Source organism: Rattus norvegicus (genome assembly GCF_036323735.1).
Source record: "Rattus norvegicus strain BN/NHsdMcwi chromosome Y unlocalized genomic scaffold, GRCr8 chrY_unlocalized_21, whole genome shotgun sequence".
In the NCBI taxonomy this organism is placed as follows: domain Eukaryota; kingdom Metazoa; phylum Chordata; class Mammalia; order Rodentia; family Muridae; genus Rattus; species Rattus norvegicus.
In genome coordinates, this window is record NW_026947380.1 from 299689 (window position 1) to 321462 (window position 21774).

At 37.8% G+C, this 21774-nt stretch overlaps 1 long non-coding RNA gene across 7 annotated transcripts in view; it reads right to left on the minus strand.

Moving 5' to 3' along the window:
- The window catches only part of LOC134484642 (uncharacterized), a 203943-nt gene that overhangs the window by 68364 nt on the left and 113805 nt on the right, over positions 1-21774 (minus strand). For 6 of the 7 annotated variants that reach the window (XR_010062202.1, XR_010062206.1, XR_010062205.1 and 3 more), the window contains 2 exons: positions 20147-20345; positions 7003-7371 (listed from right to left, as the gene is read on the minus strand). The exons of the other annotated variant lie outside the window; for it this stretch is intronic. This is a non-coding gene — a long non-coding RNA (uncharacterized LOC134484642). Of the gene's footprint in view, positions 1-7002; positions 7372-20146; positions 20346-21774 lie in introns of those variants that run through there. 7 annotated transcript variants of the gene reach the window in all.

The following is a 21774-nucleotide window of genomic DNA, read 5'->3' on the forward strand; positions in this document are numbered from 1 at the left end:
CAGCTAATCGCACCTATTCACACAGAAATCTAAAGGGTAACTGTCAGGGAATGGTAGTCAGAGTAGTACTTGTGGAAAGACTGAGATGATGAAGTCTCAAATAGATGCTCTGCCCTCTCCCAGATGTCAGGGACTGACACAAACTGCACTGTAGGAATACAAAGCAAGGAGGGGTTTACTCCGAGCTGAGGACACAGTACTTTTCTTTTCCTTCTTCCTTGGGACCTTTCCCTTCAGTTAAAAATATAAAAGCCATGAGCTCTCGGAAACAACTGGGCCCTTTCCAACACCTGGCTTTTGGAATAACAAAATTAATGATACAAACTCTCTGACTACAAGGAACCATAATAAGCAAGGAAGTCCAGATGCTTCTGAGAGGCCCTCAGCTCCTGATTCCCATATGTTGAAGGCTCAGATAAAGGCTATCTCTTCAGCAAACCCACTCAACCCCTAACCAGGTCTCACTGAGCTTTCCAATGGACCAAGTATTTCTTTCTTTTTTATACAAATAGAGAAGGCCAGCTTCTTTCGCCCCAACACTCTTCTCTTTACCCTCTTTCTTCTCATTCCCAAATGGCTGTTTACTCTAAATTAGAGACAATTAGTAAACCTTAGAGGTACTGAAGGATTATCTGAAAGGCAGTTGCAGTCAGAAAAACACTTGTGACATCACAGAAGAAGCTAGGACTCTCCAGGATACAAGAGATTTTTCAGGATGGGCCTAATGATGATGTCACTGAGAGCTGCTATGGCCTACCTGATAAACAGCTTTCCCTACATTGACCAGATTCAAGAGTGCCTTTTCCAGGAGTGTCTCTTGTGACACAGTGGAAGCCTTTATGTACTCCATCTCTCTAAAGCTAGAGTCATCTCTTTGCTTCATTAGTTGCTAGATGTTCTGAATGGAGAAAGTTAGTCAGGATCTTGGCATGGGTTGAAAAGGTTTAGGAACATGGATTGTAGGAGATTCTTCTGGATAATTATATTCCCAGGTTCATTCTTGTCACATACACTTCAATTTCCTATGTTTTCGCTGTTTTTCAATGACAAGTATTTTTCTTACAGATCTTCAATTGATGAAATATTGTATTAATTTTTTTCCTACATTCCTTGAGAGGGGATATTATATATATATATATATATGTATGTATATATATATATATATATATATATATATATATATATATATATTCCTGAATATGTATTAAAAATTGTTTTCCAATTCAATTTTTTGCAATGATTTTGGCAAATAATGGGACCGGGTACACAGTGAGTATGACAGTGTAAATTTTGTGTACGTACGTCAAATAATAAACTCCCAAATCCTTATTTTTTTCAAAAATTTTCAGACATCAGTAAAGCAGAGGACCACATTGAGTATCGAATTTTTTTTCTCTAGATTTTTGATATCAGTAGTACAGTATCACCTTCCAGTGTCCCAGGGACAGATTTCAGGGTTTTGGATGCTTTACCATGATTCTTTCTTCAGGCCAAACAAAAGATTCAGGAGAATGGGCAGGGAGAGGAATTACTGAAGTCCAGGGAACCCTGAACTTCAGTAGGTTCATAAGAACAGGAGGGAGTCTATTTGGCATTTTAATTTGAAGATTCTACATTCTTGACCTAGTTGCACAGAATCCATGTTTAAATTCCACCTTACTTCATCACTGCAGGAACCATCAACGTGTGTGTGTGTGTGTGTGTGTGTGTGTGTGTGTGTGTGTGTGTATGCCACCAAAAATAGATAAGATTGATGAAGCTAAAAAGTTCATTCTGCCAGGAACCAGATATATATCTTTCCTTAGAGACATGCACATTAAATGCGAAAGTGGGTGCTAGTGGCAAACCAGTGAACTTAAAATGGATGTCTTGTTGGTAGATTTTGAGAAAGTATTACAAGAGGTGAAGGGGCTTTAACCGCATATGAACAACAATGCAAATAAGTCAGTGCTCTCTGGTACTAAACCAATATTCAATGTAGGTACACAGACAAAACTATGGCTGGTTATGTCCTTCTTAAGCATCAATGGAAGGACAACCCATTTGTTCTACCTGTGTTAGACTCACAGTTCAATGGAACATAAAGGGCCAGTAAGTGGCATAATAGAACAAGAGCAGGAGTCTGGTTAAGGATCTTATGGGGAGGAAATTGGAAAAGGAAATAACATTTGAATATAAATATAGAAATATCCAATTAATAATAAGGAATAAAGTATGGTAAAAATAAAAAAAATGAAAGAAATTAAAGAGCAAGACCAACTATTCACACCTATTGACTCAGAAATCTAAAAAGTAAGAGTAATACTAGTGAAAAGATGGAGACGATGAAGTGTCTACTAGGATCACTTCTCTATCAAAGAGAAAAGGGTCAGACACAAACTTCACTAAATGAATCCAAATCATGGAGCTTACTCTGAGCTGCGGACAAAAGACCTGTCTTTCCTTTTTCCTTAGAAACTTTTTCTTCTGTGAAAAAAAATAATAAGAGTCAGGAGCTTTCAGGTAAACAACTATGCCCTTTCTAACTCTTGGATTTTGTAAGAAATTAATGATATAAGCTCTCTGAAGTCCAGGACCCATAACAAGCAGGGAAATCCAGATGCTTCTGAGAGGCTCCCAACTCCTGATACCCATATGTAGAAGGGTCACATCAAGGCTATCTCTTCAGAGAATTCATTCAAAACCAACGCAGGACTCACCAAGCTTTCCCATAGCTAATGTATATCTTCCATTTTTTTTTATACAAAGACAGAAGGTCAGCTTCCTTCCGCCCATCTCTGATATCTTCTTCCTCTTTGTTCTCCCTCCCAAATGACTGTTTACTCTGAATTAGGAGCCAATTAGTAAACCCTAGAGGTATTGAAGGAATATCTGCGATTCAATTGCAGTCAGAAAAACACTCGTGATGTCACCGAAGAAGCTAGGTAAATGCAGGATACAAGAGATTTTTCAGGGAGGGCCTAATGATGTTGTCACTGAGAGCTGCCATGGCCTACCTACTGAAATCCTTTATTTACATTGAGCAGATTCGAGGGTGCACTTCACAGGAGACTCTTCTGTGACACAGTAGAAACCTTTACATACTACATCTCTCTAAAGCTAGAGAATTCTCTTTGCTTCATTATTGTTTACATGCTCTGAATGGACAAAGTTAGTCAGGGTCTTGGTATGGGTAGAAAAGGTTTAGGAACATGGAGTGGAGGAGATTCTTCTGGATAATAATTTTATTCCCATGTCCATTCCTGTGATGTACAGTTCAATTCCTAGTTTTTCTCTGTTTACCAAGGACACGTATTTTCCATCAAGACCTTTAATTGAATGAATATTGTATTACATTTTTTTATTGTACATTCCTTGATAGGGGACTTTTAATATTCCTGAATATGTAATCAATACTTATGTTTTCCTTTTCAATTTTTTTGCAATGATTTTGGCAACAAAGATGGCACAGCTATAGAATGAATATAACAGTGTAAATACTCTGTACCTTTTTCAAATGATAAACTCCCAAATCCTTATTTGCCAAAAAAATTACGAGACATCAGTAAAGCAAAGGACAACATGGACAATAGAATGAGGTTCTGCAGTCCTATTAGATGTCAGTTCTCTAATAACTACCATGCTGTTTTCCCAGTGACACTCTGGAGGGTTTTAGATATTTTATCATGCTTCTTTCTTCAGACAAAACATGAGATTCATTTGGATGGGAAGGGAGAGGAATGGCTTCAGGTCCAGGGACACCTCAACATTACTAATTTCATAAGAAAAGGAGAGATTCTATTTGACATTGTCATTTGTGGATTCTTTATAATTGAGCTTGCTACAAAGAATCAATGTAAATATCATACCTAATCTCATGTGTGTAGGAGCCACCAAATATATATGTAAATATATGAATATTATCCATTATATTATGATATATATATATATATATGTGTGTGTGTGTGTGTGTGTGTGTGTGTGTGTGTGTGTGTGTGTGTGTCCAGCCACCAAAACTAGATAAGACTGTTGAATCTTAGAAGGCATGCTACCAGGAACAGGATGCAGATGTTTCCTGAGAGACACAGCTCAAGGACATCCAATTCAGAAGTGAAAGCTCGTGTCAAACCAGTGAACTGAGAACGGACCTCTTGTTGTTAGATTTTGAGAAACGATTACAAGAGCTGAAAGGGCGTCAACACCATAAGAACAAGAATGCCCAAAAAACAGAAATTTCATTTTCAACCAATATTAAAAGAATGTATATGGACCGACCTAGTGCTCCAACTGTGGAGGAGTATGGCCTTTTTGGTCACCAAAGGAAGGAGAACTCCTTTGGTTTAATGCCTAGGTTTAACTCCCAGTTCATGGGAATATCAAGGGGCAGTAAGGGTGGTTATAGAGGAATTGGATGGGGACCGCTTATAGATCTTATGGACAGGAAACTGGAAAAGGACATAACATTTGTAATGAAAATATAGAAATATCCAATTAAAGAAGCAAATAACTTGTTAATTTAGAGAAAATGATAGAAGTTATAAAAAAGAGAACTGCCTGCTAATCATCCTTATTGACTCAGAAACATAAAGAGTCATGGACAATGCATGGTAGTCAGAGTAATACTAGTTGAAAGATTGAGATGATGAAGTCTCAACTAGAAGCACTTCTCTCTCCAAGATGTCAGTGTCAGAAACAATGTTCACACTAATTTCTTCATCCCTCACATAACTGTAGCCTTTTATTTTTGATGTTGAAAAATAAATTGAGGCTTGGATTTGAGAAGCATCATTGATCATAGTATTCTGCTAATGCAGTTTATCCAAGATTCTTAAATACACAACTGCCATAAAATCCCAGAACACACAATTTACTTATTACAAAGCAAAATTAGCACTTCAAAGAGTATTTCAAGGCTGTGCCATTTTGGTAACTAGAACTGCTAGGTACTAAGTGGGAGTATTTATTTAATTTAGTGTTTAAAAGTATTCTTCTTTTATGTGTGTGTGTTTGCCCGAATGTATGTAAGTTTACCTTGTGTGTACCTAGTCCCTTCAGAAGTGAGGAGAAGAAAATGAGTCCCAGGCATTGGAATTGCAGATGGCTGTGAGCTGTCATGGGGTACTGGGAACTGAGCAAGTTCCTCTCCAAGATCAACAGGTTTCCTTAGGTACTGAGCCATTCCTCCAATCCTATTTTAACTTTAAACAAGTGTATTCATTAAACTAGAAGGTTAACAAAAACTTACAATCAGTCCCCTTGTACTGCTCTCTTTTTGCACTCCCTATAGACAAACATTTGTAATTATCCATCCCATTTGCCTCCATAATTGTAAATGTTTTGATTAGTCAGTTTTAAACATTATCAATGAGCTGACAATTAGCTTTTAAATAAAAAAAAAATATGCCAGCAAAAATCAGCAAAAGGTTTCCATAGGGCATCTCCTCAGTCTTCATTCTGAATTCTTCAGATTAGTTCCTACCCCCTGCCCTAACTCCTCTTCTTGCCACACAGTGTATCCTCTTCTATTTTCATGTCACATGTGGTGATCACTACCATCCCCTCCTGCCTTAATAGCTCTTTTTAACCCTTTCATGGTCCCCTTTCTAGTTTCATTTCACACACACCCAACCTAGGTTCCTCATTGAGAGGAGGCAGGCAGAATTTGTATGACACTGTAACAGGATTTCAGAATGAAGGTAAACTGGACTGCACAATGGCTTCTTCACTTTTTTCTTATAAATTTACGATTATATTTCAAGAAAGTATAACTTTATTTTCTAGAGCATTAAAATATAAAATAATAAGGGTTTGGGGATTTAGGTATGCGGTAGAGTGCTTGCCTACCAAGTGAAAGTCCCTGGGTTCAGTCCTCAGCTCCAAAAAATAAGAAAAAAAGAAAAAAAAACAAAATATATAATAATAAAGAAACTGACTGACAGAATCTATTTGCCAATATCACTGTATGGAAGTCTACAAATGAGAAGTGTATGACAGGAAACAAACTAGCATTGATACAGAGCCACTGAACTTACACAGTGAGCACAGGAAACAAATGTGTCCAAGTGTTTACTAAACACAACAACAGTCATAAAAAACCCATGTGTGGTGATAATGAAGCAGCTTTACCTGTCCCTGCTTTCTTTCTTTCTTTAAAACGGTACTAGGGACTGAAATCTGCATCCTGTGCCTGCTTGTGCCTGCATGCTGACACCTGGCCCTGCCCCTTGTTTCCCTTTAGTTGAGAATTATAAAAAAGTATGTTCAATGCTCAGTGATGTTTCCTAAATTCTCATGTGAAGTTGACTGCTTCCCTGCAAGGGCTCACCCGAGGCCCTGATGCACACAGCATTTGCTTACGTATGCTGCTCCAGTCTTCACAGGCAACTTTCTCTGCCCAGGACCCCACAATCACATTCTTTTCAAAACACAAATTTGACATAATGATGACATTTTGATATAGGTCAATACATTAACTCAGGCTTAGAAAGATGGTTCAGCAGTTAAAAACACTCTCAAGATGTCCTGAGATCAAATCCCAGCAACCACATGGTGGCTCACAACCATCTGTTATGGAATCTGATGCCCTCTTCTGGTGTGTCTGAAGACAGCTACAGGGTAGTCATATGCATGACATAATATATAAATCCTTAAAAATTGTTAACTCAATCTCTACGCTATCCACAGCAGAACATTAGGCCAATAAAATTATCAAGAGTTAATGAAGTCTAACACTCTTACTTTGATAATCTTCTGCAGACTTCGCTGTCTGAATGGCCTAGTTGGTGTACAGCTGCGATTGGATAAGGACAGCTAGATTCCCAGTTCATGGCTCAATGTTTTCAATATCTAATCACATTTACCTTTACTAAATCATCTGTTTAAGGATTCTTGTTCTTTTAATTTAAAATTCAGCATCTCTTAGCCCTGTAACTCTAATATGCCAGTAAAATCATAAATAATATAATATAATATAATATAAAATATATTATATACAATATATGACATATATATTTTTTCTCCCACTTTTATTGGGTTGGCACTCAATTCTAACAAATGTCCCACTGGCTCTACTACACAAAAAAGAAACAGATACGGTGTTTTGTGGACTATATTGGTATCTGGGATAATTGTTTTGTAATCATATTAGTTAACTAGACCTGTGTCAGTACTGCTGTATGACCTATCTAAAGATATATCTAAGATAAGTGTAAATGTTCCACACATGCTTTTTGGGGGTATAAAATTTCTTGACAGAGGAAATTGTTATCTCCTGCATTCTTATCAAAGAAACCCCAGTCCATCTTGAGATCCCAGATGAGGATATAGCAGGAGCTGATGATGCAAAGGATGACCACAGGTAAAAGAACACCATGGTGTCAGAGTGACTTTGTTCTGGAGAAAGAGGAGAGAAGAGGAAAAGGAAAGAAAAGGTTACTAGATTGAATTACAGTTCCTTAGTGAAGGTAGATTCTTCATAACACCATAAAGAAATCAAACTGTTAAAACAAACATCCTTAAAAGAATCATTGTCAAACAATGGTTAATAACAAATATGACTTCTCTGATGTGCCTCAACAATCATTGAGCTACCCGTATACAAAATTATACAAATGTTTACTAGGGGTCTGTAGCATTTCAGTGTACTCTTTTGATGTCTAAACATGAAATTTAAACTTCTACCACTAGGTGACAGCTTAGGTTAAAAGATGGGGAGAAAAACAGTGCAGAAACCACAGGAAGAGCCTGCACCACTTTCTCTCCAAGAGCATCTGGGGTGTTTTTAACTTTAGAGTATCCTTCACACACTGGATCATCAATGTTTACCCTTCAGGAGCACAGAGGACTCCAGAGAAAATGCTGAGAACACAACAGAGGTTATGATGAGTCACTTACTTGCCCTTTATGTTTATGGAGCTGAGCTTCCCGCAAGCTACAGAGATACATGACATTCCCTCCACGCCTCCCCCAACTGAGGCATCACCCATTCAAAGGCTAATCTGTCTTTATGCTGGAAACTTTTGGCTTTATTCTGAGAACACAATAAAGCACATCAAATTCAAATCAGAATAAAAACAATTTGTAAACATAGTCATACATTTTAAACTTTTTGGTTTTGAGTGCCATTTGCTTTCGGAAATCCTCCTCTGGTTATTTCATTTGTCCCCTTGATGTTCTCCAGTTTCAAGATATGGCTAGATAACCGATAAACTGGTTCTGAATTAGGTTTTAGGTATGAAAGTGTGTTATGTTTAAAAAAATTGTTGTTTATATCTAGGGTTTATAAAACATAAGACAACACACAAGATAGTTTGTAACCACTTGAAATAACATTGGAAAAGACATAGGTTTTGATTTCTGAATGCCTTTTTGAACCTTAGGGTCATTATTTTATTCAAATAAATGCTCAGACGTTTACTGACACAAGAATTGCACAGTCAGAAAGAGCTGATACCTTGCAGGCCTAGAACAACTGGAGTCAGTAGGTCTTATCTCATAAGATACATAACTGTTTGCTGACACAGTCATTATTAAACGGTAAGGCATATAAACTTACAGCTAGGTATATGTTAAAATAATAGACACTCAAATGTATCACTTCTTCCTGGTGTAAACTCTTTTTCTCTACACTTCGAAAGGTTGCATATATTCTATCTGGATGATAGAAACACTGTGCATTGTTGGTCTACTGTACATCTTCTTTCAACTCCACATGCAACAGTAAGTGGCATAAAACTGGGTCTGATGGGAAAATTTATATCATGGAAATCAAGAAACACTATAACAGAGTGTTCCCAATCTGTACTCCCACCTCAGAGCTGGTTTATTAAATAAATATACACCAGCATATGACTTACTTAGCTTCCTTTAGACAGTTAGTATGAGGTAAAGGCAAGTGATCCTAATTGGATCTATCAAAAAAAGAAGAAAATAGAGGAAGAGAAGTAAGAAGAAAAAAGGATGAAGAGGAGGAGGAAGAAAAGAAAGAACAGAACAGAACAGAAAGGCTCTGTTTTGATAGGAAACAATCTCCAGGTTTAATTCACTGTGGTTATTTGAATAGGTTTGGCCAAACAGACTGAAGGCTGGGTCCAAAGAGAGTGGCATTATTAAGAGGTGTGGCCTTGTAGGAAGAGACAGCTTTTAGTTCTAATATGTTCATGCTAGGCCCAATGTAATATACAGTTTCCTTATGTTCCCTTTGGATCAAGATGTAGAACTCTAAGTTCCTTCTCAGCATCAGTCTGCCTGTTCTTTGTCATGCTTCACACCATGAAAATGGATTAAACTTCTGAAACTTGTAAGACAGCTATAATTAAATGTTTTCCTTTATAAGAATTGCTGTGATGATATTGTCTATTCACAGCAATAAAGTAGTGAGAAAGTCATAAGAATTTTCTTCATAAGCATATTGGTCTAAATATTTATATTAGAACACTGAATTTGAATTCTACGTATCTAACAAAAAACTTGTTATCTAGTTATATTTGGATTTCTTCAGAGGTCAGCTAAGTAGTAGGACTTATCAGCTTCACGGGTAATTAAAACACACTTACAACTTATCTACCAATGTTTACAAAAATAAAGCAAATTCATGAATGGAATGAAATCCAGTCTTCAATGTTTAAAAAAATAAGATGAACAGAGAGATTAAAAGACAAGATATTTGATGATAAATTAGCAACATTCAAAATGAAATGTTTATAAGCCATGTAATCTACAAATTTTATTTCATTTTAATAATAGTAATAATAATAATAATAATAGTAATAGTAATAAATTAACTAGCTTGCTAGTAAGTGAGGACTTGCACATAATAAAAGACATATATCCAGTAAGTCATATGCTGGTGTTTGTCAAGTGAGCATAAGTAGTATCAAGTCTTATTACTTTATTAGTTAGTGAAGAAATAAATATAAATTAATGTCAGAGGAAAGTATTAATACTGAAACAAAACAGAGTATACTAATCTCCCTGCATTTCTACATTTTTGGCTTGTCTTTATAATACAATTGTTAAGATGGTGTGAGCAGCTTCCTATTTCTAAGCCCATTTATTCTATGAAACTTGTAGGAGAAACACATTTAGTTGTACTGGCTTTTAAATATCTTCACAGACTATTCCAGAGTAGGTTATATTTTACGTCAGATATCAATGATGCACCCATGCTACATTTGGGTCTCATTTTTTTATCTTCCCTATTTCCCTAATAAAGAATATTCCGCCTTTAAGTCCTCCTCCTTCTTTGGTATTGAGAGGATGTCCTGGAAGGATGCTACCACAACTTTAGTCCAGCAATTACACCGTAATCTCTCTTGGCTTACCCTGCTAGTCCACTTTAGTAATAATAAGGATCACAGAAAATCAAGTCATTGCTATTCTGCCAGAGGAGTCTCTCTCTTACTCATCTGCCATATTTGAAACAGAATATATGGAACAAATTTATAGAACTGACATCTATTGAATTTAAAATAAAAATAAATTTCATAACAGTTGCTGAGCAACAGCCATGATAGGAATGAAAGTGAAATAAGAAGGGAGAGGAGTGAAAGGTAGGAAACCAGAGCACCAAACAGCAACCCATCTCCTTTTGAAAGGTGCTTAATGGGGCAGCATGTGAAGGGTGTCTATCCTCTCAAAAGTCTCCTACTCTGATAATTAACACTTTGAAACCAAATTTAGATAAAAAGTTAAATGGGGCATACATTGTTTTCAAAGTCCAAACTTTGGAGTAAGCTGAATTATGCCTGAGGTTTGCGCGTATGAAAATTTGCATTTATTCCTATAATCCCCCAGATCAAACTACTGATTTTTGAGATTACTACTGTTCTCTGAGAAATTAATAGACAGAAAATCTGCAACATATAATAATGTAAAAGTTGTATGACTTCTGAAGAAACTATAGCCTGTATTCTGACTAATTATATGTTGCATGACATCCTCACAGTGACAGGCAGCAGCAGTGGGCACAGATCCAGCAGTCATGAGATCATGACTCTCAGCAACTGGTTCTCCCCAGTGCAAAAGCTCTGATATGTTGTCGGCTACATGCATGAAATCCACTTAGACTGACCATATTCTCAATGCTCATTAATTACAGGACACAACTTTCTCATCCGTCAGAAGTATGGGTGCCTAGTCACTGGTCATCAGTGAGTTTTAGTGCACATATGATTCCACATGGTACTCCTTAGATGATGACCACCTTCATCTTTGAGTGTGAAAAGCAGCCATTCTCATTTTCATTCACAGTTAAAGATACGACAATCCGAGAGACGGGAGGTACAAAAATAACTGGTTTTGATCTGAGTTGGAAGCCAGACTCTATCACTTCCCAAGCTTATGGTTACAGGAGACTTGTACTCTTACATAATTGGATGTAGAATGTGGCTAACTAGTCCTAAGAATAAAAGAGGAAAAATGAAATAGCAATTCTATTCTGAAAATTTGTACCTCAGAGCATGCTTCCCTGATCCCCTCTCACATTTAAAGTGAAAAGGAAGTCCTAGAAGTATGGAGTACGATTAAAACTATTTCTAAGATAATGCAGGGAAATTGTTTTAAACCATACATAGAGGTTAAGGGAGCAGCTCTGTGGTAGAGCAACACTCTGCCTGTGTGAGACCTGGACTTGACATTCACATCAAAAAGAAAAAAAAAAACCCAGCTGGCGGGGATGTGAGCAATGGGAACATTACTCCATTGCTGGTGGGAGTGACATTTGGAGATTTCTCAGAAAACTGGGAATAGTACTAACCCAAGACATAGCTATACCAGTCCTGAGCATATACCCAAAAGATTCTCCACCATCCCACAAACACTTCCTCAATTTTATTCACGATAGTCAGGAATTGAAAACAACCTAGATGACCCTCAGCTGAGGGATGGATACAGAAGACTTGGTACATCTACAGAATGGACTACTATCCAACTATTAAAAAAATACATCATGAATTTTGCAGACAAGTGGATGGAGAATATCATCCTGAGTGATGTAACCCAATCCCAAAAGGACATGCCTGTTATGTATTCACTAATAAATGATATTAGCCAGAAAACACAGGATACTCATGTTACATTCCACAGACCCAATGAAGCTAAACAGGAAGGAAGGCACAATTGTGAACACTTCAAACTCACATAGAAGGGGAATAAAAATGTCATTAGAGTCAGATGGAGGGAGGGAACTGGGTGGAAGAGGGGATGAGAAGGGGAATGGGGGGAATTCATTAACAGGTGTGGGGAGGAAAAGGAGGGATGGCCAAATGGACATGAGAATGAGTGTAAATCTGCAACTGACAGGGGTAGGGGTGGGCAACTCCAAGGTGAGACAGACCTGGGATAAGGGAGTTGACCAAGGTCAATGGGAGCATCCTTAGCTGTGACTCACAGCACTGGGGATATGGTACCCAAAGAGGACACTTCCTGTAGCCAAGGCAGAAACCTTGGTGAAACAAGAGAGACACCATCCCATCCATGAAACTTGACCCAAAATCTATCCTGTCGTCAAGAAATACAGGGACAGAGGATGGATCAAAGACTTAGAGAATGGCCAACCAATAACTGGCCCAACTATAGATGCATCACATGGGCAAACACTAATCCCTAACAGCATTAATGAGTCTCTGTTATGCTTACATACAGGAGTCTAGCATGGCTGTTCCCTGAGAGTCTCCACCGAGCAGCTGACTCAGACAGATGTAGGTAACCAAAGGAAAAGAGTTGTCAGAACTTGAGGACTCTTATGTAAGAATTAGAAGGAAGGATTTTGGGACCAGGAGGGGAGTGGAACACCATACAAAGACCAACAGAAGCAACTCATCTGGATCTTTTAGGCTCTCAGAGACTGAATCACCAATGAAAGAACATACCCAGGTTAGACCTAGGCCTCCCTGCACAGAAGCAGCCTGGACTTCATGTCGGTCCTGAACATCTTGCGGTGGGTGTTCCCAAAAGCTGTTGCCTGCATGTAGGATATGTTCTAACTGGGCTGGCATGTCAGGTTTCAGGAGCAGTGGATATGCCTAGTCTTTTAGAGACTTGATGTGTAAGGGTTGGGGGATATCCAGGAAGAACCCTACCTAGTCAGAGGAGAAGGGATTGGGGAATGCGGAGAAGGAATGTGTGAGTCAGTGATGAGGAGGGGGCAGTGGGCAGGATGTAAAGTGAATTAAGTTAAAAAAAATAATAATAAAGGGGGAAAAAACCCTAAGTGGTAGTGTCACATATCTTTAATCCCAGCACTTAGGAGGCAGAGGCAGGCAGTATATAACTGATAAGTGGGTTCAATATAATTCTAAAATTAGGAAAAGAAATTAAAAGAGGCAAAACAACCAGGAAACGAATAGTAAGGCAGGGGGAATCTGTTTACCAAATTGAGATGTAATATGCAGTTCCAGTATTGGCAAACACAAAACACAAATGAAGAATCTAGGAATGGACACCACAGCCCCCAAAATGCCTAATTGATCTTGAAAGCTGACGTTCAATAGAGCAGAGACAGCTCTTTTCAATAACACTAGTGTTACTCAAACCTGACAGCCAGATATAATAAAAATTTGACTATTTCAAAACTTACATAGAAATTCAATCAAAATAGATCATGGACTTACCTGTAAAACAAGAAAATAGGACACCAATTAAAACGTGAAGACCGAGATAAAAAAAAGGAAAGAAAAAAAAAAAAGAAAACTTCAGACCAAGGCCTTGGTAAAGAGTCTTCATGCAAGGAAATATTGATAAACTAAACTTTGATTGTTAAAGGCCATGTTAGGAGGAAAAGCATCAGCAGATGCTTCTTTGTGTAGCCCTGGCCAACTTGGAACTCTCTGTAGACCAGACTGATTTGAAACTCAGGGATACACCTGCCTCCACTTCCCTAGTCCAGGGATTAAAGGATGGGCCACGACTGCATGACTGGGGTAATATTTTCTTATAAAAACTACCAGATTTTAAAAACTACCAGATGAATTCTACCTAATATGTAAAGAACTCAACAAATTAAAAAAAAAAAACTAATAGGAAATTCAACGAAGGGTGGATTGAAAACATACACTGATAATTCATCAAGAAACAAGAAATTCCAAATGAAACGACTAAATTCCAATTTAATCATCTAGCAGTGTGGCACATGTGCTTGCAAATTGCTCTACAGAGTGACAGATGAAAACTGAAGCGACCTCTGATATACTGAAGTTCTCCAGAAGTGTGCTAAAAAGTAGACAAAGCTCCTTTCTGGGACTGGGTCAGTGTTTGAGATGGCTGGCTGTTCTTCCAGAGGACCCAGGTTTAATTCCCAGCATCCATATGTTTCTTCACAACTACCTAAAACTCCAATTCCAGAAGTTTCCATACCCTCTTCTGACTTCTAAGGACATCAGGCTCACACATGGTGCAGACATACATGCATGCTCAATGTTCACATTCATAAAAATATTAAGAGGAAGAGAGAGACATTCTCTAGTATTTCACTTGTGCTTTCTACATGTTTCTGTCACACCATGGAGCTCAACCAACCAAACTCAGACACAGGAGTCTTACACAGAAGGTAAACCTTACAGGTAACAAAGGAACTGTATTTTACACTTATAAACCTATAATTTAGATGAGTGCCTCTTTCTGTGTAGCACAGTTCATATGGTAGAAAAGTAAGCCAGTCCTACTCTGTCTATATTTCCAAGGCCATGTTCCAGCTCTTGACATACCAAGGCTTTTCACTCAAATATTTCTTTAAAATTCTTTCTGGCAGAGGACTTGGTTAAATTGAAAGAGGGAGGTAATGAAACCTTACTGTAGGCAATGAAAAATTATGTGGGGGATTAATAAGAAAACAATTAGAATCTTTTAAGTAGTGTTTGTTTGAAGAGGAAGAATTGGGTGGGGAGGTTTTTGATACAGGGTCTTACTGTATAACTTTGGCTGTCCTCAAACTCAAAATCCTCCTGACTCAGGCTCTCAAGTGCTGGGATTACTGGGCTATACCCCCACACCCAGCTGTGAAGTTCTTGATATAGGAAACAGAATAGTGTTTGTGTAAGTGTCAGGGAAAAGAAGGACCACCCAGCAGTTTCTACACTTTGTACAGTTTTCTTTGCTTTAGTCTTTCTGTACTAGAAATGAGATATGTTGAGTAGGTTATAATATTTCACTTTATTTGGTAAATGTTGATTCCCCTTATGTAAACACGTAAAATTTTTGCCTTTAAAGAAGATAAGCTCTTTGATCTCCTTTAAAACCATTAAAAAATATGTACCAAGCACTGAGAAGCCTGCCTGAATCAAATGCAAATGCTGTTTCGATGAAATATTAGGTGATGACTAGATTTTTCTTTTTCTTTCCACTAAATAGAACGGAAGCAATATTTTACTGTATGAAACAAATTTTCTTTCCATATTTCAATGAAAACCATATACTGCATACTATTCAGGGTATCACTGAGGAGGCCAAGGTGTAGCTGAGTATAAGGATATGCTTATCATGCTCAAGGCTTTATTGTAAATCCCCAACATGTGTATGTGCAATGTGTGCACATTTTTGTCCACTACATTTTAAGATATATATATATATATATATATGTATATGTATATATATATATATGACATGTTTTATTTATTAGCATAATAGCCAACTTCCTAATTTTTTTCAATACTTCCTTTAAAATGTACTTTATTGGGGCAGAACAGATGGCTCGATGTTAAGAGCACTGGCTGTTCCTCTAGAGGATCCGGGTTTAATTCCTAGGACTCACATGGCAGCTCACAGCTGTGTGCAGCTCCAGTTCCAGAAGAACCTGGAGAGAGAGAGAGAGAGAGAGAGAGGGGTATAGATACACACACACACAAATGGTATTTTGTTTCAAATGTGTTCATGAATGAAATATGAATCTTTGAACACAGAGATTGGCTGCTAGCTGAATTCTTTTGTCTCCAAATATCAATGATAGCAAATAACTAATATCAAATATGTTTATTTTTTAATATAACAAAAGAGGCCAAATAAATATTATCATAACTACTCTTCCTAAATAGGGTGCCTAAATGCTCACCCACAATGATTCTAAGTGCAGAGTTAATGCATCCACCTCTATCTTAACAAATCATGCAGCATAAAAAAAAAACAACCACTTCACTCTATCAATTTTGAAAGTGCACTTAATACAGTGCTGTTACTATGGTAACCCAGGCAGATTAGTTCTTTGAAAGAATCACATCAGAGTCTAAACAAGATCATGTCATGGTCTTTTACTCTACTTTCCTCACGAATCTTTCTTTTGCAAAAGCCTCAATAGAACAATATCTACATAATTAGTCATTTTGTCTACCTTCTTTTGTCCCAGTAATTATTTCTAAAGACTTTGTTTTTTTAGGACACTGTCCAATAAAATAACCTAACTAGGGCTGGGACAATGGCTCAACTGGTAGGGCATCAGCCTAGCAAACTGATGCCCTGAGTTTGATGTCCATCACCACATAATACTGGTTGTTGTTGTTGCACATTCCTGTAATCCCAGCACTTAAGAGGGAAACAGAAAGAAAGGAGTAGGAAGTTCAAAGTCAAGTTAGCTACATAATGAATTTGAAGCTAGTCAGACCTATGTGTGGCCTAGCCCTGTCTTTTTTTAATTTTTATGTGAGACTTGTAATTTTTGTTTTGTTTTGTTCTGTTCTGTTCTGTTTTTTGTTTTCTCATTCAAGACAGTGCTTTTCTGTGTAACTCTGGCTATTTCAGAATTCACTCTATAGACAAGGGTGGCCTTAAACTCAAAGATCTACCTGCCTCTGTTGGGATTAAACGTATGTACTGATACCACCTGACATGAGACCCAATCTTAAAGAAAGAAAAAAGGAAAGAAAGGAAGGAAGGAAGGAAGGAAGGAAGGAAGAATGGAAGGAAGAAAAGAAGGAAGGAAATGAAACCTGAACACAATTCAACGACAAAATTTTGCCATGCCAAGTTCTAGACTTTTTGGTACAAAAATTATTTATGTGTCCGATATGCAGCAATATTCAATCTTTTAAAAAAACTTTTTGATATGATCAACAAAATTAATAAACGGCTACTCCATTTTTCTCTCCAGGGCATTCATGCAGCAAGCACACCTATAAAGTCTATACCATGTTTTCAGGACGATTCTTACAATGATTCTGTGAAGTAAATAGCTATAGGTATTATTATCTCCACTTTAAAGATATAGCTATGTGTAAGACAAAACAGCCGTGACAAATGGGGTCAAGGGAAACAGAAGAAGGAAACAGAATTACCCCTTACACTGCCAGGTGAGACTGGATGAGCCCTGTGGCTCAGTGACCACATGGCACACCACACTCAGGGCCCTGAGCATGAGCCTGGTATCAAAAAATAAAAATAAGGAGCGAGACAGGGCTACTCACTTCTGTAAACCCAGAACTTGAGTGGTTATGGCAGGAGGACCAGACCTTCACGGTCATTCTCAGCTGCATGTCGTCTGAATGTCATCTTTTATCTGTGGTCTTGCAGGATGTGTGAGAGATTTGTGCTAAGGGTTTTACTAATCACTGCTCACAAAAAATAGTATAATAGAAGCCTTTCAAAAATATTTGGTTTTAAACCTCCACAAATTTACCACTTTAACCATTCCTTAGGATATACAGTTAAACAAAGCTCTATTATTTTAAATCAGATATAAGGAAATAATAATAATGTAATCTCACATTGTTTTGTTTTTGAGAAAAGAATATATTTACTATCAGTTTACATACATATGCAGTAGATAAGTAATCAATGCATCAAATATATTAATGTAAAACTCTACCACATTAAACTATAGTTAAATAGGAAATATATATATTTATTAGTACAGAACTGCTTCATTTATAAATAAATTTGCTGGCTCAAACTTCTGTTCACATTCCCTAGCCCCCTGTGATACTGGGGACAAAGCATCCATTTCCTCATAAGCCAACTGTTCAAACACAGAGGTCAGAAAACAACCTGATGGAGGCAGGTCTTTTTTCTCTACCATGGGTGCTCAGGGACTGAACTCAGGCTGTCAAGTTTTGCTTCAGGTGCCTTTACTTGTGAAGCCATTTTGATGGCCCATCCCAACCTTCATTGTATTTCTTCTTACATCGTGCTAAGGAATGACCACAGAGCTCCATGAATGACAGGTAAGCTATATTATTTATTTTGAGACAGGATCTTATTATGTTTCCAAGTTTTTCTGAACTCACTCTGTAAATAAGACAGGCCTTTGACTTGTAATCCTTTTGTGTTGTTAAAGTTCTTTATGTAAACATAAGTTCCTCAAGGCTGAGTCTCAATGCTGAGCTTCGTGATTGTAAATGGTGTGAAGACCCTAAGCCGACTACCTTAGACTGTCCCTTTGAAAGTCACTCACTGTTCACGCCTGAGTCTGAACATGCCTGTGACTATCCAAATCTGTCAAATGTGTTCTCTGTGTGTGGGGAGCTTGGCATCAGTGTCTTCCCAGGTGTTTTCTACCTTATTTTTTCAGACAAGGTCTCTGATTGAACCTGCAGCTCAATGACACCATAATATGACTGGAAAGCAAGTCACACTGTCTATCTCCCCAGAGTTGGAGTTATAGGTGTTTGCTGCCTTCCACAGCCTTTACATGGGTGTTAGGGACCAAATTCACTACAGCCCTAAAATGTATGCTTAGCAGGGCACCAGCCCTTACCAATCTGAAAGCTAAACATGTGACCAGACATCACAGATCTACACAGAGTTCCCCTTGTTTTGCTGCAGCCTGCTTATTTGCAGTGACCACCAATGTGATAAATGCACTGATTTATGTTTTTTTTCTGTATCAAATAAAATATTATGTGATCACCTCCAGTGGTTATAACCTGAGTCTGTGCTCCCAGGCTACAAGCACTTAGGTTTTCCTCAAGAATTAACTATCTCTTATTTCCTGGGGTGAGTGCTGTATTTTGTGTCAATAGCACCTACCAGCAATTTTAACTTCCTAATGAATATATTACTAGTATAATTTATCCCAATACTCATTTATATCTGAGACAGGAGGAAGATGTTTCTGATTATTTAGTAAAAGAAGCCATATAGCATCTTTTACCAAATCAACTGTCAATTCTATAAATCAAGGTGCATACTGGTATTGACTACTGGCATTCCTTAGGAGGAACTAAAATTATGGAATTCATGGGGATGTGTTTCCTTCACTGAGGTACTAAATTAAATTCTATCACTTAACAAGAATGGATACATTTTCAATACTATTCTAGCATAGACGCTATGTCATACTATGAATGTTCAGGGACACCAATATCATGGTACTAACAGTGCCCTCATCTGACATAGCATCAGATACATGTTAGAGCAACAGTAGTTTTGTACTTCTGAATATGTCTCCCAATTGAGCCACACAGAAAAGGTTACTGAGAACAATTTACGTGAGTATTTAAAAGCACTTTACTAATCTGCATTAGTCACAGCTCTTTGCACTGTGTAAGGTGTGGGCTGATGCCCTGTACTCAGCAGACAAAGAAGGAATGCATTTTAGTGCAAGGATGGGATATCACTGATTGACAGTTCTTGGAAAAAGGTTAAAAATTCAAAAGGAGCGTCTGCATTTGGTTCTGAACTTAAAAGTTTTTTTTTTTTCTATTCCCAACAGAAGAGCAGGAGCAAGTCATAGCAGGATGCCTTGGAGATGAGAAACAGGAGCGATCAGAGAACTCAATTTGCAATTAAATGGACTGTAAACAATTCTTACAAGTTCATCAAAGAAAATGATTAAAAATAAACTTGGTTGCGAGAGGGATTTTTATGCACCTAACCATTTCTTAACCTCATTAATAAACAAGGAAATTTCAACCTCCCCAAACCCCCCAAGAAAAAATTAACAAAAAAGTGCTCAAAAACAAAACAAAAAACAAAAAAACACTCTAATGAACTAAATTAAAACCCTAGGCAGCTATACGTTTACAGCCACTGAGCAACAGACAGGGTGAAACAGCATCACAATTCTTACCAACTGACTGCAAGTCTTACTGATAATAACTGCTAATTGAAATGAGATAAAAACTGTATTCAAGGCTAAACTGAGATAACCCGGGTCTGGAGCCTCAGCAGAACCAACGGCAGGGATGGCAGAGTCCAGGGCAACAGATTGCAGTAGTAAGGGCTCAGATGGGAGACCTCAGCCTACCTTTGTGGGTGCTGTAAAGGGCTGGAAATGTCACGATGAAGAAAGTCGTAGAGTATTTGCCAGGCAGCATTTACTGGATGAGAAAAGGCTCTTCTTGTGTCACAGTACCAGCACAGGCACTGAATGAAATAAAGCCAAGCAGGAATGCACTGAACAGTGGCTCGCACTCCGTATGTATATCTGTGGCAAAATTCTGGTTCTGTGAAGATTTCAAAGAAGAAGGAAAACAATATCACAATTCAAATAAATTAACTGTTCATACCATTTAGTCTCACAGTACAGGTAACCATCAACATATCCGTAAAACCCTAACCGGTGGGTTCACAGTCACTTTCTCCTATGCAGACACCACTTGCTCGACCTCTTTAGTGGATGAGAAACCGGAGAAGCTGAGGTGACTACTGGGCAATGCTTTTTTGATTTCGGAATATCCTAGAACCAATTCAAACAATTTTGTACTTTTTTCAGTTGGAATAAAATTATAGGAAAAGAGTCTATTAATAAAAGGAAGAAAAACACATGCTTTGTTCTATGACTTTAAACATAGGAAAATGTAGAAATATCACGGGTACTGAGACAACTTTGTAAGTGGCAAGTTACTATAAACATACACCCAGAGCACGCTCTCTATGGCCTCCTCATAATCATAGAATGCTTATGGCTCATTATTGTTTTTTATTGCTGCTCTGCAGTAATTTTTATTTTGGGGACAGGATTACATTTATGCACCCCAGGATGACCGACCATCCTATGGCTTCAGCCTCCCTTGCAGGGATTGCAGGGGCGTGGTGGCCTGCCACACCCAATTCATCATGATCTTTTCTGAGTACAAGCTAGATCTGTCTCCATTAGATCTTTGTTATTAATGCAGAATTCCTAACTAAATGAACTTGGCATCACCTAAGCATGAGTAAAGAGCCAGAAGAAGGTCAAGACTTCTGAATTGACCAGGATGTTCTTTCTCACGGCATCTGACATGATTCTAAGCAATCAGTACATGGACCACTGGCACCTACAATGGCATCCTGAGCATTTCTATGAGGACAAGTTGCTGGCACTCTAGCAGTTGTGATACAGCTCCCAACACATATGAAGGTTGAGAGATTACTGCTGAATTCTTTAAGTGTAAGTTTTAGATATATTGGCAAGTGGTTGACTAAAATCATAACACAACCTAAAAGCCAAATAAATGATTTCAGATAAGGAGATTGCTAACAGGGTGACAAACACATTTAATTAGATGTGCAATGCTGTTGGATGAGTTTTCATCATGACCTTTACTGTCATAGTTATCATTCCCAATAGTTCTTTGTTTATGCTGGCAATTCACTAGTGTGAATACAAAATTATACACTAACTTGTGGATCATTTGGCAACCGGCCCTCCTCTCATTCCATTTTAGTTCTAATTGTTAAAACAGATCATATATTCCAGGTCCATGTGAATCACTGACAGGCTGATCATCTGATCAGCCAACCAGAAATTTTCAAAGCCTACCTAATGGAAGGGAGCAGTAAATACTGGATACTGAGAAAAAGAAAGTAAAAAAAATGAGAAAACATAGAAACAGTTCTCTAGTTCAAGGCTGACCATTCAGAGTGACTGCTGGAAAAAAGGAAACCAATAAA